Source organism: Sus scrofa, chromosome 14 (genome assembly GCF_000003025.6).
Source record: "Sus scrofa isolate TJ Tabasco breed Duroc chromosome 14, Sscrofa11.1, whole genome shotgun sequence".
Classification (NCBI taxonomy): Eukaryota; Metazoa; Chordata; class Mammalia; order Artiodactyla; family Suidae; genus Sus; species Sus scrofa.
In genome coordinates, this window is record NC_010456.5 from 115,628,866 (window position 1) to 115,641,751 (window position 12,886).

The 12,886-nt window shown below is 46.5% G+C and overlaps 1 protein-coding gene across 2 annotated transcripts in view; it reads left to right on the forward strand.

The window, feature by feature from the left end:
• Nucleotides 1-12,886, forward strand: part of SORCS3 (sortilin related VPS10 domain containing receptor 3) — a 615,258-nt gene that overhangs the window by 41,690 nt on the left and 560,682 nt on the right. The window lies entirely within an intron of this gene.

Here is a 12,886-nt window from a genome sequence, read left to right on the forward strand (position 1 = left end):
TTGTGTGTATCAGGAGCATGGCCAGTTGCCCTTCTTCCCTCCCTCTCTTCCTCTTCTCTCTCCTTCTCTTCCCTTCCCTTCCATTCACGTCCCTTCTCTTCCCCTCTCTTCCCTTCCCTTTTCTTCTCTTTCCATATTCCATTATGTTATTGCAAGATTGGGTATGATTCCTTGTACTATATAGTAAATCCTTGTTTCTTATTTATTTTATATATGAGGTGTATCTGTTCACCTCATACCCATAATTTGTCCCTCTCCCCTTTGGTAACCATAAGTTTGTTTTCTTTGAGCCTGTTTCTCTTTTGTGTGTGCATTCATTTGTATTACTTTTGTATTTTTACTTTTTATTTTCTCTTTTTAGGCCACCCCCCCCCCCAGTGGCATGTAGAGGTTCCCAGGCTAGGGGTCAAATAGGAGCTGTAGCTGCTGGCCTATGTTAGAGCCACAGCAACACCAGATCTGAGCTGCAACTGCAACCTATGCCACAGATCATGGCAATGCCAGATCTAACCCACTGAGCAAGGGATTGAACCTGCATCCTCATGAATGCTAGTCAGATTTGTTTCCACCAAGCCATGATAGGAACTCCTACTTTTGTATTTTTAGATTCCACATATAAATGATATCATACAGTATTTTACTTTCTTTGATATATTTCACTAAGTATAATATTATCAAGATCCATCCACATTGGTGCAAATGGCAATATTTCATTCTTTTTTATAGAATAATATTTCACTGTATATACATGTATATATCTATTGATGGGGACTTGGGGTGCTTCCATGTCTTGGCTATTATAAATAGTACTACTATGAACATTGGGGTGCATTTATCTTTTTGAATTAGCATTTTTGTTTTTTCCAGATATATACCCAGTAGTGGAATTGCTGGATTCTATGGTAGTTCTAATTTTAGTTTTTTAAGGAACCTTTATACTGTTTTCACTAGTAGCTGCACCAATTTATATTCACACCAACAGTTAGTTCTAATTTTAGTTTTTTAAGGAACCTTCATACTGTTTTCACTAGTAGCTGCACTAATTTATATTCCCACCAACAGTCAGTTCTAATTTTAGTTTTTTAAGGAACCTTCATACTGTTTTCACTAGTAGCTGCACCAATTTATATTCCCACCAACAGTTAGGAGGGTTCCCTTTTGCCAGGTGCTTTTATTACATGACTCATCTTGGAACATCTTCAGGTGAGTGGTAGAGAGGAATCATATTCAGGCAGGTAGAGTGAATGGACTCAGGCTAATATTTTCCTAATCATCTGAAACTTTGTGCTGTCAGTTAGGTCCCTTCCCACTAAGACCAGTTTTCCTCATCCCAATAAATGACTTATGGGTAGAACAGCCCTGTTTCAAACCCTTCTGGAACTTTCTTTAGGGGTGGAAGTGGCTCTCTAAGCATGCTTTTGCCTTGTCAGCTAAGACCTTCTTCCTTTTCCTGCAGAGTCGTTGCGCAGGGTTCTTGATTGCAATGTCCCATTTCTCCCCCTTCCCTTGGTGGAAAGTTCCAGAAAGTCTTCTGTTGGCCTTCTTTTAATTGTTAATAACTGTTCAATTTATATGGCCCAGAGTGATAAATATTCATGAATAGCCCAACATATCCAGCACTTTAAGCTATCGTTGTTTTTAAAATTAAACCGAAACATGGAATTAAATGCAAACAGAAAAAGCAAGAGCTTCTATATGTATATATTTCAAACTTGCTGTGGAACTGAGTGGATGGTAGGAGGGAAACGTTGACCTGAGTGTCACGATGTTCCATCTTAGAGTTTCCTAAGGAGTCACCTAAAACACCTGGACCAGGTCGCCTTCCTTCATCCATTCACATGCCTGTTTATTAACTCACTCAGCACATGTTTCCTGATCGCAGCTGCCAGGAGCCCTCACAGCACCTCTCAGTGGGAGACAAGTAGACTAGAACAGAACCTCAAGAAGCTCACAGCCTGAGCCTGCAGAGACAGCATGCAAATCAGCAGTGCCAGAGTCAATGGGGACATGTAGGCAACACAGGAAACCCAGGGTTCCCCTGGATGGAAGATGAAGTGGCAGGTCCCCATAAGGACTGCATCCTTTCCTGGTCTGCCTTTGATGCTTCTTTACTCAACTCTGGAGAAGTCCTAGAAGGGGGTGGGCCACCCCCGACCCTTCTCCCCGGAGGCTTGTCTTGTCCACAATGTGGACTCCAGTCCGATGGCTGGGGTTCATACCCCAGCTCTGGCACTTACCATGGGTGACTATGACCCTGGGTGAGTCATTTAACCTCCCTGTGCCTCAGTTTCCTTGTCTGTACCTTGGGGATAATCACAGAACCCACCTCAAGGTCACTGTGAAGGCCACACTGGTGTGTACCTGTGAGGTGTGGGGGATGCAGCACATGCTCTCAATGGCACACACCTCAGCTACTGTTGCTGCTTACTCAGAGGACTTGGCCCCTGAATTCCCGGGGCTGCAGACCTCTGGGTTCCCTAGAGGCTCTGGTAAGGTTTTGCTGCATAAGGAGGCAGGCAAACCGCAGGTGAGCCTGGCCTGAGTTCTGAGATGCTCCTGAAAGCCCTCCTCAAGAGCCCTGGAGAGGACACAGCCTGCACAAAAACCTTCCAGGAGCCAGTCCCCTGGTGGAGTGGAGAAGGGGGAGGGGCAGGGGCAGCAGAAAGGAAGATAGACAACTTTCCTGTGACATTCCCACCCCGATCCCTTCCCCTCCACCTGGGTATGACACATACTGCAGCCTGTGGGGACTCTCCCTGCTCTAAAACAGTTACAGGGAGATGCTCTCATAACAGAGTGGGGCTTTTCTCCAGCAAACCCACTATCTGGAGAGGCGGTTTCTTTGTACAGCCTCAGGAGAGGGACAGCTCACCATCGCCAGAGGGGTTCCCAGTACCTTGGCTTCCTGTCCCTCGTGTCATCCTCCCCCACCCTTGGCAGCAGCCTGTTCCCAGCCTGCCCACTGAGCACCACCAACCTTGCCTTTTTGCGTCAATTTACTGCAGCTGTTCGAAGCCAGAGCTGCGTGGGGTTGCCTGGTTGAAGAGGCTGTGGGCAGGAGGGAAGGCCCTGGGGTCTCTGCTCCAGGGAGGAACCTTTAGGGCTGATTTTCTGTCAGGGCCTTGGGTTGAACTGTAGCACTCTGTGGCTTTTAACAAGTTACCAGCTTTCTCTGAGCCTAGTTTTCTCCTTGGACATGAAGGAATTGATCAAAGACAAGGCTCCATGACTAGACCCATCATTGTCCTCCCCTTACCTTCTGCTTACTGCCATAGTTCACTTGGTCCAGCAACACTGGGTTATATGCTCCCTGACACATTAGCAAAGCTCCTGCCTCAGGGCCTTTGAACTGACTGTTCAGTTCTCTGGAATATTCTGGAATACCTCAGCTAGCCACATGGGTCATTCTCTTATCACCTTCTGGTTTTGCTTAAAATTCCTTCTCAGTGAGGCCAGTTGTTGCCACTTAATCTAAAATTGTGCCTTTCTCCTGTTCACCTTCATTCCTTGCTCTAATTTTCCTTCTTGTAACTGTCGTGCATATTCTATGTATTGCTAATTTACCTTATTTATTGTCCCCACCCCTCATGAGAATGCAAGCTCCCTGAAGACAGATTTGCCTGTTTGGTTTCCAAGGCCTGCATAGTGCAGCTGGAGGATGATGGTATGGATGGGGGAGTTTAGCAAAGCAGGTTGTAGAAGCACTTTGTGACTGCAAGGTCTCTGGCTCCCCCTTACCTCACCAGCTATGAAAAGAAATGGCCTCTCCAGAGAGCACTTTATGGACTTGGAAAACTTCTGTATGTTGCCTAATAGATATTTGCTGAATGAATGAATTTGAGGACAGACCCTGGGGCCATGTGGCCTCAACTCCCCCCTTAGCAGCTCACTGAACTTGGACCTCTTCCTTGGTCTCACTGGCTTTGGTTTTCTTCCCTGGAAAAAGGGGATAATGGTGTCACTACCTCATGGGGTTGTGGTGAGGAGTCCATGTGAGTCTGGAGGATGCCTGCATCGTGTGGGTGTTTAGCTGGCTAGCTGTTATTTTAAAAGTACTTTCAGGTCTAATATTTTAACTCAGGCATAGGGACACCTCTCCCAGGGAACTTGGGTGAAGCCCTCAAGGACTGACTTCTGCAGACCCCGATATAATGGATGCATCCCCCCCTTCCCAGGCTGCCCTGGGAAGGACAGTAGGGACTTCTGGACAGATTGCACAGGGGAGACCTCACCCAATATTTTTCTGTTTCTTTAGCCTGCTACCTCCAGACTTGGCCCATCTTCCAGACTTCTGGGCCCTTACAGAAACTTTTGTATGCCTGGAATTAGGCATGGCTCTTATCCATATATATATTTTTAAATTATTTTTCAAAATTAAAGTATAGCTGATTTACAATATTGTGCCAATTTCTGTTGTACATAAAAGTGACCCAGTTATACATACATATGTGTGTGTGCATGCATATATATATATATATATATATTCTTTTTTTTTTTTTTTTTGTCTTTTGTCTTTTTGTCTTTTGTTGTTGTTGTTGTTGCTATTTCTTGGGCTGCTCCCGCGGCATATGGAGGTTCCCAGGCTAGGGGTTGAATTGGAGCTGTAGCCACCGGCCTACGCCAGAGGCACAGCATATATATTCTTATACTATCTTCCATCATGTTCTTTCTCAAGAGATTGGATATATAGTTCCCTGTGCTATACAATAGGACCTCATAGCTCATCTATTTAAATGTAATAGTTTGCATCTACTAACCTCAAACTCCCAGTCCATCCCACTCCCTTCCCTCCCCCCCCAACAACCACAGTCCGTTCTCTATGTCTGTGAGTCCGTTTCTGTTTTGCAGATAGGTTCACTTTGCCATATTTTAGATTCCATATATGAGTGACAGCTTATGGTATTAGTTCTTCTCCTTCTGACTTACTTCACTTAGTATGAGACTCTCTAGTTGCATCCATGTTGATGCAAATGGCATTATTTCATTCTTTTTTATGACTGAGTAGTAGTTCCTTGTATATATGTATCATATCTTCTTAATCCATTCCTCTGTTAATGAACATTTAGGCTGCTCTAAGCAATATTTTCAAAACAGGGGGCACATTGGCTTTCGGGGCAGGGAAAACATTATTTCTGGTACCAGACATGGCATTCCTGCTTCCACCCTGTCAAGTCAATGTCATTAATAGTCTTCCCTCCTCCTTCCAATGTCCTCTAAGGGGTGGCACTTCCCCCAGTAAGACCCATAGGAGTTGAGGTGAGGTAGGTTTTTACTTCTCCCTAGTGGGTTTCTCTGCTGACCTCTCTGCTCCTTTGGGATTGGCTGACCCCACCTCTTGCCTGACTCTTTGCTTGCTCCTTTGTTGCCTGGGGTCAGTGAGGTTTTGCAGCCCTGGAATGGGAGGGCGGAAGTGCCAGGTGGAACAAGCTGTGGCAATAGGGAATGCCTATGGAGTGAAGAGATGTCAGAGCCAACAGGACAGTAGCACAGGGCATCTCTCGTGGGGCCTTGGGCTCTGATTGCTTTTTTAGACCTCCTTGTTAGCTTCTTGGTAGTGAGAAGAGGTCAGGGAGGGGGTACCACTGTCTCTCTGGAAGGGAGTCTCAGGGCAAGGGTCTGACTTTCCTGAAGGCAGGCAGGAGCTCTGTAGGAGTATTGTCCAGGTCTTAGTATTTTTAGGGGGTGACAGGAGCAGTAGTGACCCCCTTGGGGCTGAGAGTGGGAGCAGGAGATGGAGAAAGAGCTGCCAACTGCTGCAGGCTCAGACAGCAGAGACGTCAGCCTTGCTCACCCCTGCACCAGCCTCCTGGATAAATAAAGTGATGAATAACCAATTGTCGTGAGCTTTGGAACACCCACACTCAGTTAATTGCAGAGATGAAAAGCTGGGGTCCCCACGGGGCCATCTGTACCCTGATGTAACAGCCTGGAAGGTTCAGGAACCTTGGAATGGAGCCAGTGAATTAAAAATGCCACCCAGCTCTTCATTGTCCCCTGTTTTCCTGCCTTGTGTCCTCCCTCCTTACCTCTTCCTAGTTATCTTGTTTGCATCCCTTTCTCCTCTCTCCTGCATTTAAATCTTTCACTAAGCATAATGGAAAAGATCCAGTCTCCCAGAAGGAGCCCCATGTGGTCAGTAGTCTCTCTAACAACCACAAACCCACTCCTCTCAGGCTCTTCATCCAGCCAAACATCGATCCATCTATTCATCCATCCACCCAGGCATTCATCTCTTCATCCTTCCTCCATCCGTTCGCCACATACCCACCTACACACGTCTCTCCACCCTCCCATTCAACAGTCTACCTATCTACCCATCTATCCATCCATTCCTCCATTCCTCCATTCTCCATCCATCCTCATCCTTCTACCTAACCACCCACCACCTGTCCATCCATCTATCAATCCATCCACCCACCCAGCCAGCCTTGCCTAAAATCCTCCCTCCACCAGCATCTCTCCTTCCAACTGGACAGTTACCTCCCTCGATCAGAGCATGTGACTCTGACTTTTAAAAAAATCATCCAACCAATCTTGGCTGGGGAATGAGGTGCTGCCTGAGACACTTGGGGACTTTCTAGGTCCCTTGCCTCTTCCTGCTGCCTACAGATAGAGACTAGCTGGGTGAATGGGAAACCTCTTTCCTGATACCGAATACTCATCAGTGACTAAGCTTCCTTTAATGATGAAGGTCTTTATTACTTAATATGAGGCAACTCCAAGTTCAAATGTCTGATAGAAGTCACACCAAACACAAATACGTATTAGGGTGTAAATGACTGATGTGAAGTTCTCCTCCCACCAAGGGCCAGGAGAGAGCCCTGGATCGTGGGTGGGTAGGTACCACACAGGACTAGGGGATGGGAGCAGATGCCTCTTGGTAATCATTTGGACATAAAAACTCTTTGGCTTACTGACTGATCTTGATCCACTGTGTGTCTCAAGAGGGCGGTGGAGACCTTAGGACAAGAGGGCACAGGCTCTAAAGTCTGACTCTGGTGAGTCCAATCTCAGCTCTTACTTCCTTGCTGTGTGCTCTCAGACAGCTCCAAGCCTCCACTTTTTTGTCTATAAAATGGGAATAATAATAATACTGATCTCATAAGGTTGTTGTGAAGATTTAATGAAATAAGGCACGTGCTTCTTTTCGCATGTCTCCTACTACATAAAACTTCAAAGATGTTAGCTATCATTGTCCTGTCATTGCTGTCTTCATCATCTGTAGTTTCGGAGAAGGATTCTGAGCAAAAGGAGGAGAGGTTTGCATACTGAACCATCCGTCATAGCATTGCCAGATTTATCAAATGAAAGTACCTATCATTTTATTATTTATCTCATATTCATATTTAACTGGTGTATTTTACCTTGGAATCTTAATCAAGCCTTTTAGGAGCAGGGTCTGGATCCCCTAGGACAGTCACAGAAATGGTCAGGGAGGCCTTGAAAGAAGTGAGGGCTGCAGCCTGAGGAGGCTGGGGAGGAAGGGCTGAGGGAAGCTGCCCAGCAGAGGCTGTGTGTGTGTGCGTGTGTGTGTGTGTGTGTGTGTGTGCGCGTGCGCGCGCACGCACGTGTGTTTGTGTAGGGGGACTTGGGGGAGGACTCATCTGTGGCACAGAGGCCACGTGCTTGGCGGATGCAGAGGGCGTTGTGAATCAGAGCGGGTAGACTCAGGCGCCTGCCAGCCGGCCGTGGGCAGGGAGAGTAGCAGCCTGTGTGGAGACACCACACCCCAGTTCCCTGTGGCAGGAACACAGGGGTGGGGACCGCTTCTGTTTTCTTCCGGAGAGAAACAGCCAGCAGTGCTCGGCGTGTTCTCACCCCAGTGGGTGTGCAGGACAGCCTCAGCTCAGTTGCCCTGTTCCTGCTTTTCTCTCCTCTCTGTCCCCTTACCCTCCTCTCCCGCTCCTCTCCTCTCTCTCCTCCCTCTCTCTTGAATCCCCTCCACAGCAGCCTTTTTGCCAGAGCTGATGTGGGTGGGATCTGACGCATCCTTGGTTACCTGCTCTTCCGCAGCCCTGGGCTCCTGCCCCTCCAGTACTGACTCCTGCCACCTCCCCAGCATGGCCAGCCCTTGGTAGCAGGGCCCCAAGTCCCCTGCAGTGAGGAACGCCCAATGCCTGGTTCCCTGCAGCCTGTGGGAGATGGCCCCTGTCCCCGTCCCCTCCAGGTAGGCAGGTGTGCCAGGAAAGCGAGGGTCATGCAGAGGTGCCCACTGCTGTGAATTATGGTGGGAGTGACCTGTTATCCAGTTAACATTTTGTGGCTCCACCCATTTTCCCTCATCAGAGGTAGACCGAGCCTCACATAACCCAGGATGTTAATTCAGAGGTCTATGTTTCCAAGCATAAGGAGGCTTGTCTTTATTCTCACTGTACAAAGATAACCCTTATCTTCTTTCACATTCTTTCTTCTCCCCTGTTCATCATCCTAAGAACACTGAGTGAAGACAAGGTCTTGGGTTCCAAGGTTGTGGGTGGGCAACAGGTGTTTCCCAATGATCTGTGATCCAAACAGGTACTGCTGACCTCTGGCTGTGCCTCTTAGGACCAGACAAGATTGTGCTAAGGGCTCCCCTCTGTTACCAGTGACCTGATGGTTCCTTGACGAAAGAGAGCACCCACATGTGTTCAGAGCACTTTGTTTTTCAGATACAGATATTAAAAGGTGATTTCTATGTAGTTAATCTTTTGAGGGGCCTGCTATAAACTCTTCTGCAGACTTCTTTGGTTCAGGTATGTGATTGCAGTGGGCTCCAACCTCTGTGTCCTTTAGGACCATGTCCAAGGGCATGGGCTTGGCCAGCAGCCTGTAGGCAGACTTATCCTACAGTGCTGTGCCCTCCAGACATGTGGTAAAGGATGGAGAAGGGAGGCTTCCACGGTAACAAGGCTGAAGAGTCCTAGCTCGGTGGTGTCATAGCAACCAGATGAAGGAATTCCATCCACATAGTGATGAGGAACCCCTGGACCTGTCGGACTCAGGCTGGCCTACTGCGTTAGCAACCAGGCTATGATGGGAGTGGTGGAGGGAAGAGAGCAAAAATGACTGGAGTGGGAGGGTTGGAAGAAGTTGTTTTGTGTGGGTTTGGAAAACTAAAAAAAAAGTATTAAAAGAAATAGAAACAGAGAAGGCTCTGTTGGATCAGTACCAATAAAAGAGAAAAAAAATCAGGACTGGTTCTCTATCACATCCTCTAGGAAGTGTTTCCTGATTCATCCCTCTCCCTCCTTAGGCTATTTAGTTTTCCTGTTCCTTGTTTGGCCTGGAACATTTAACCTTTATTTCGGGACAGTACTCATCCATGGTTTTCTTCCTCTCTTATAACATTATTTTTCTCTGCTCCTTTTGCTCACTTAGGACATGGAATAGAGTTCCTGTTGTGGCTCAGTGGAAATGAACCCGACTAATATCCCTGAGGATGTGGGTTTGATCTCTGGCCTCACTCAGTGGCTTAAGGATCTGGTGTTGCCATGAGCTGTGGTATAGGTCACAGACGTAGCTCCAGTCTAATGTTACTGAGGCTGTGGCATAGGCCGGCAGCTACAGCTCCAATTCGACCCCTAGCCTGAGAACTTCCATATACAGCAGGTTCAGCCGTAAGAAGAAGAAGAAGAAAAAAAAAAGAATTACAGACATGGAGTAAATGTGACAATAACAATCATTGGCTGTTTTTTCCCTCACCATGTATGTCTTCACTGCATGGCTTGTGATGTTTCCATGTGTGTCCGTTTTAACTAATTAAATGGACTCTGCTGTGTATTGGATTTTTCTTTTATACTTGACCTCCTACTTGCGACAAGTGTCTGAATTCTTACCCTGTAGTGTGGACACATGACACTTGTGAGTTGATTAAGACTTGGTTTGGGGCTGGATGATTAGGTACAGGCTTTTGTGGTGGTGTCTTCTAACAATCTGTCAATCTTTCTGAGATGGAACCATCTCAACATGGGTCTAGAGAAGGAATTGACCCTTCATTTGCCTTTCTTATCATTTGGGGAAGAGCAGGAGGAATGGAGGGTATGGGAGGACTTGGCAAGAAAGAGCAGAAGGAAGGATGAAATGTCAGCATGGGGGGCGGGGGGAGTCTATGTCCACAGCAGCCGAGAAAAGAAATCTGGACATTGGCCTTCCAGCCGCAGGTCTGGATTACAGGTGCTTCAGGGGTCAAGGGCATCTTTAGGTGCAAAGTGTCTCTGAGGCCTTAGGGCACAAGATGGATGGAGTTTTGTGTGAATATGCATTGCGTTCCTGAAAGATTGGCCCATGGCTAATCTCTATTCCCTATGGCACCTATATTGGGATGCCCCATATTTGCTGAATGAGTCATCATTCTTGTCCTTGTCAGACTTACATGCTACCTGAGAAAATAGAACATTCCTCCACAAGTCTCCAAACTCAAGGAACATTAATAGACTACCCATTTTCCAGGGTAAAATAAGGATTTGCTGACCACTGAGTGAATATTTGAGACACGTGGAAGCAGGGATTGGGGAAGTTCAAAAGAGTCATCATGACCCAGGCTGGTGACATAGATTGTAAGGAAAAGCATGACCGTCTTTTAGGGGGCTTCAAACTTTAGGTGAACCACAGTCACCTTGAAATCTGTTTAAATATGCAGCTTCCCATCCATACCCTAAAGATTCTGATTCATCAGTTATGGAAATCTGCATTTTTAAACAAGCTCCCCAGGTGATTTTGATGGTGGTTACCTGGGGACCACCCACTTAGAAACACAGGTATACCCCAGGGGTATTCCTTTTACAGTGAACCCTCTTTGGGTCCCTTAAGCTTCAAGGCTTGCTCTTCTTAGGGGATTCACAGATAGTTTTAAGGAGAGTAATACAGCCTCTGTGAGGCTGGCAGATCCAGGACCCTTGCTTTCTCCAGCAGAGGAAACATCATTTCAGTCCTGCTTTATCCTTAATTCCTGAAGCCCGGAAGCAAAGACAGGTGGGCTGAACTCCAGCACATGATGCCCTCTCTGGGTATGTGAGGTTTACGCACAGGCAGTGAGGGTGTGCTTCAGGCCACACCAGGAGCTGTGAAACTCAAGAGAGGATGGAGAATTTTGAGGAGGACTTGCCATTCTAGGAGAGGGTATCTCTAAAGATAGGAAAGCAAAGCCATTTATAAACCCACATACTTCCCAGAAAGTTCAGAAAAAACCCAGCTCATATACGGCACTTCAGTTCATTCTGACTTCTCCTGCTACAGTTGGCTATTGAGGGGGTGCTGATGATTACGGTAACAGGCCTGATAGTGATAACCAAGAGCTGCTGTTGATTAAGTACTCACGCTGTGTATGTATGTATGTATGTGTGCGTGTGTGTGTGTGTGTGTGTGTGTGTGTATTATATATATATATATATATATATATATATATATATATATGCATGGAATGTTTGTAATGTCGTCTTCACATAAACCCACATAAATGATGATGTGGCTTGTGCATCATTGCTCTTCCATTAATGACAGGGGAAACTGAGGCTTTAAGAATAACTTGCCTAGTGATTTATAGTTGCACACTGATGAATCAGACTTGATGCCTTATGCACAGAGGAGATTCTTTTTATCACCTTCCTTTTCTCCTCCCTCTTACTCTTTTCTTCCATGTGCCAAAATGTGCATTCCTTGCTCTAGCGAATTTATCCTGGGTGGCTTCTAGTTTTCATAGTTTATTATAGGACTTGGAGAGTGGAAATGGAATAGAATAAATGGCTTTTTTGAGCATCTATTTGAAACCAAACCTCTTTCAGTAAGACCCACTGTCTAAGTAGGATGAGCAGAGGTTTTTGTGCCAGGCACTAGTTAGCCAGTGATTACAAAGCAGCAGAACCTGGTCATCAGTGTGGTTGCTCTCAAAGCCCCTCTCATGTATTTGTGACAGATGTCTTCTGCTCGATAGATTCCTTTTACCATCAGATTCAAAGTTTCTTTTCTCTCATTCCTTTTGTGGCCAAGTGAATATGCTTATCAGCATAGAATTCCAAATTCTAAGGGTGAGATGCAGAACCAGAAACTACCCTTTTCTGAGACAGATGCCTGAAGTAGGTCTTTGGTTTGGGGAAGCAGCATGGCTTGAGGGTAGGAGTTTTGGAGGAAGGAATCCTGCCTCTCAGCTTACCTCACGATAGTTTCTTGATATCTCTGTTGCAATGTCCTCATTTCCGGAACGTGGCTTTTTATCACAGCACTCACAGTAGACGTTGTCCTGCCTGGTGAAGAGCTGCCCTTCCAGGATGAGCCTCTATCCCCTCAGCTGCTGAGGGTGTTGACAGCTGAGCCCTTCTAGGAATGGCCCTCAGCCTAAGGGAGATGCCTAGCCCAAGGTCATGTCCCCTCCCTGGAGGTAGCCTGTATCCATGATGAAGGTGTAATGGCCTGGCCATCTTGTTTGAAGGCCACAGAACCCCAAAGCTTCCATGGATGGGCAGAGGGCTCTGCTGTGGCTGCATCATGCCTCTGCCTTCACGGAGAAGGAGACCTCATGTCTGTCTGCCCAGTCCTGCTGCCTTCACTTCCCCTCAGGTGCTTGTCTAGAGCCTCCACCCCTCCCCACCCCTTCAACCCCTCCCCACCCCTCCAATCGCTCCTGCATGCAAATCTTGGTTTCAGAGGCCTAGGTTCTCAACCTAAGATCTTTCTGTTTTGTCATAATTAAATGAGATCATTGGTATAAGTACCGAGGGTAATGCTTGAAAAACAGTAAGTCCTCTGTAAGGGTAGTTTTCATTTTATTATCTTTAAAATTTTATAAAATTTATAGCTTTAAAATGTCAAGCCCCCTTTCTGTATTTTGGGAAAGTATTCAAAATGCAGTCATGATCAGGGCTCAGTAAATTTTAGTGGAAGTAGGAATGCTTTGGAGATATGCAGAAAGCCC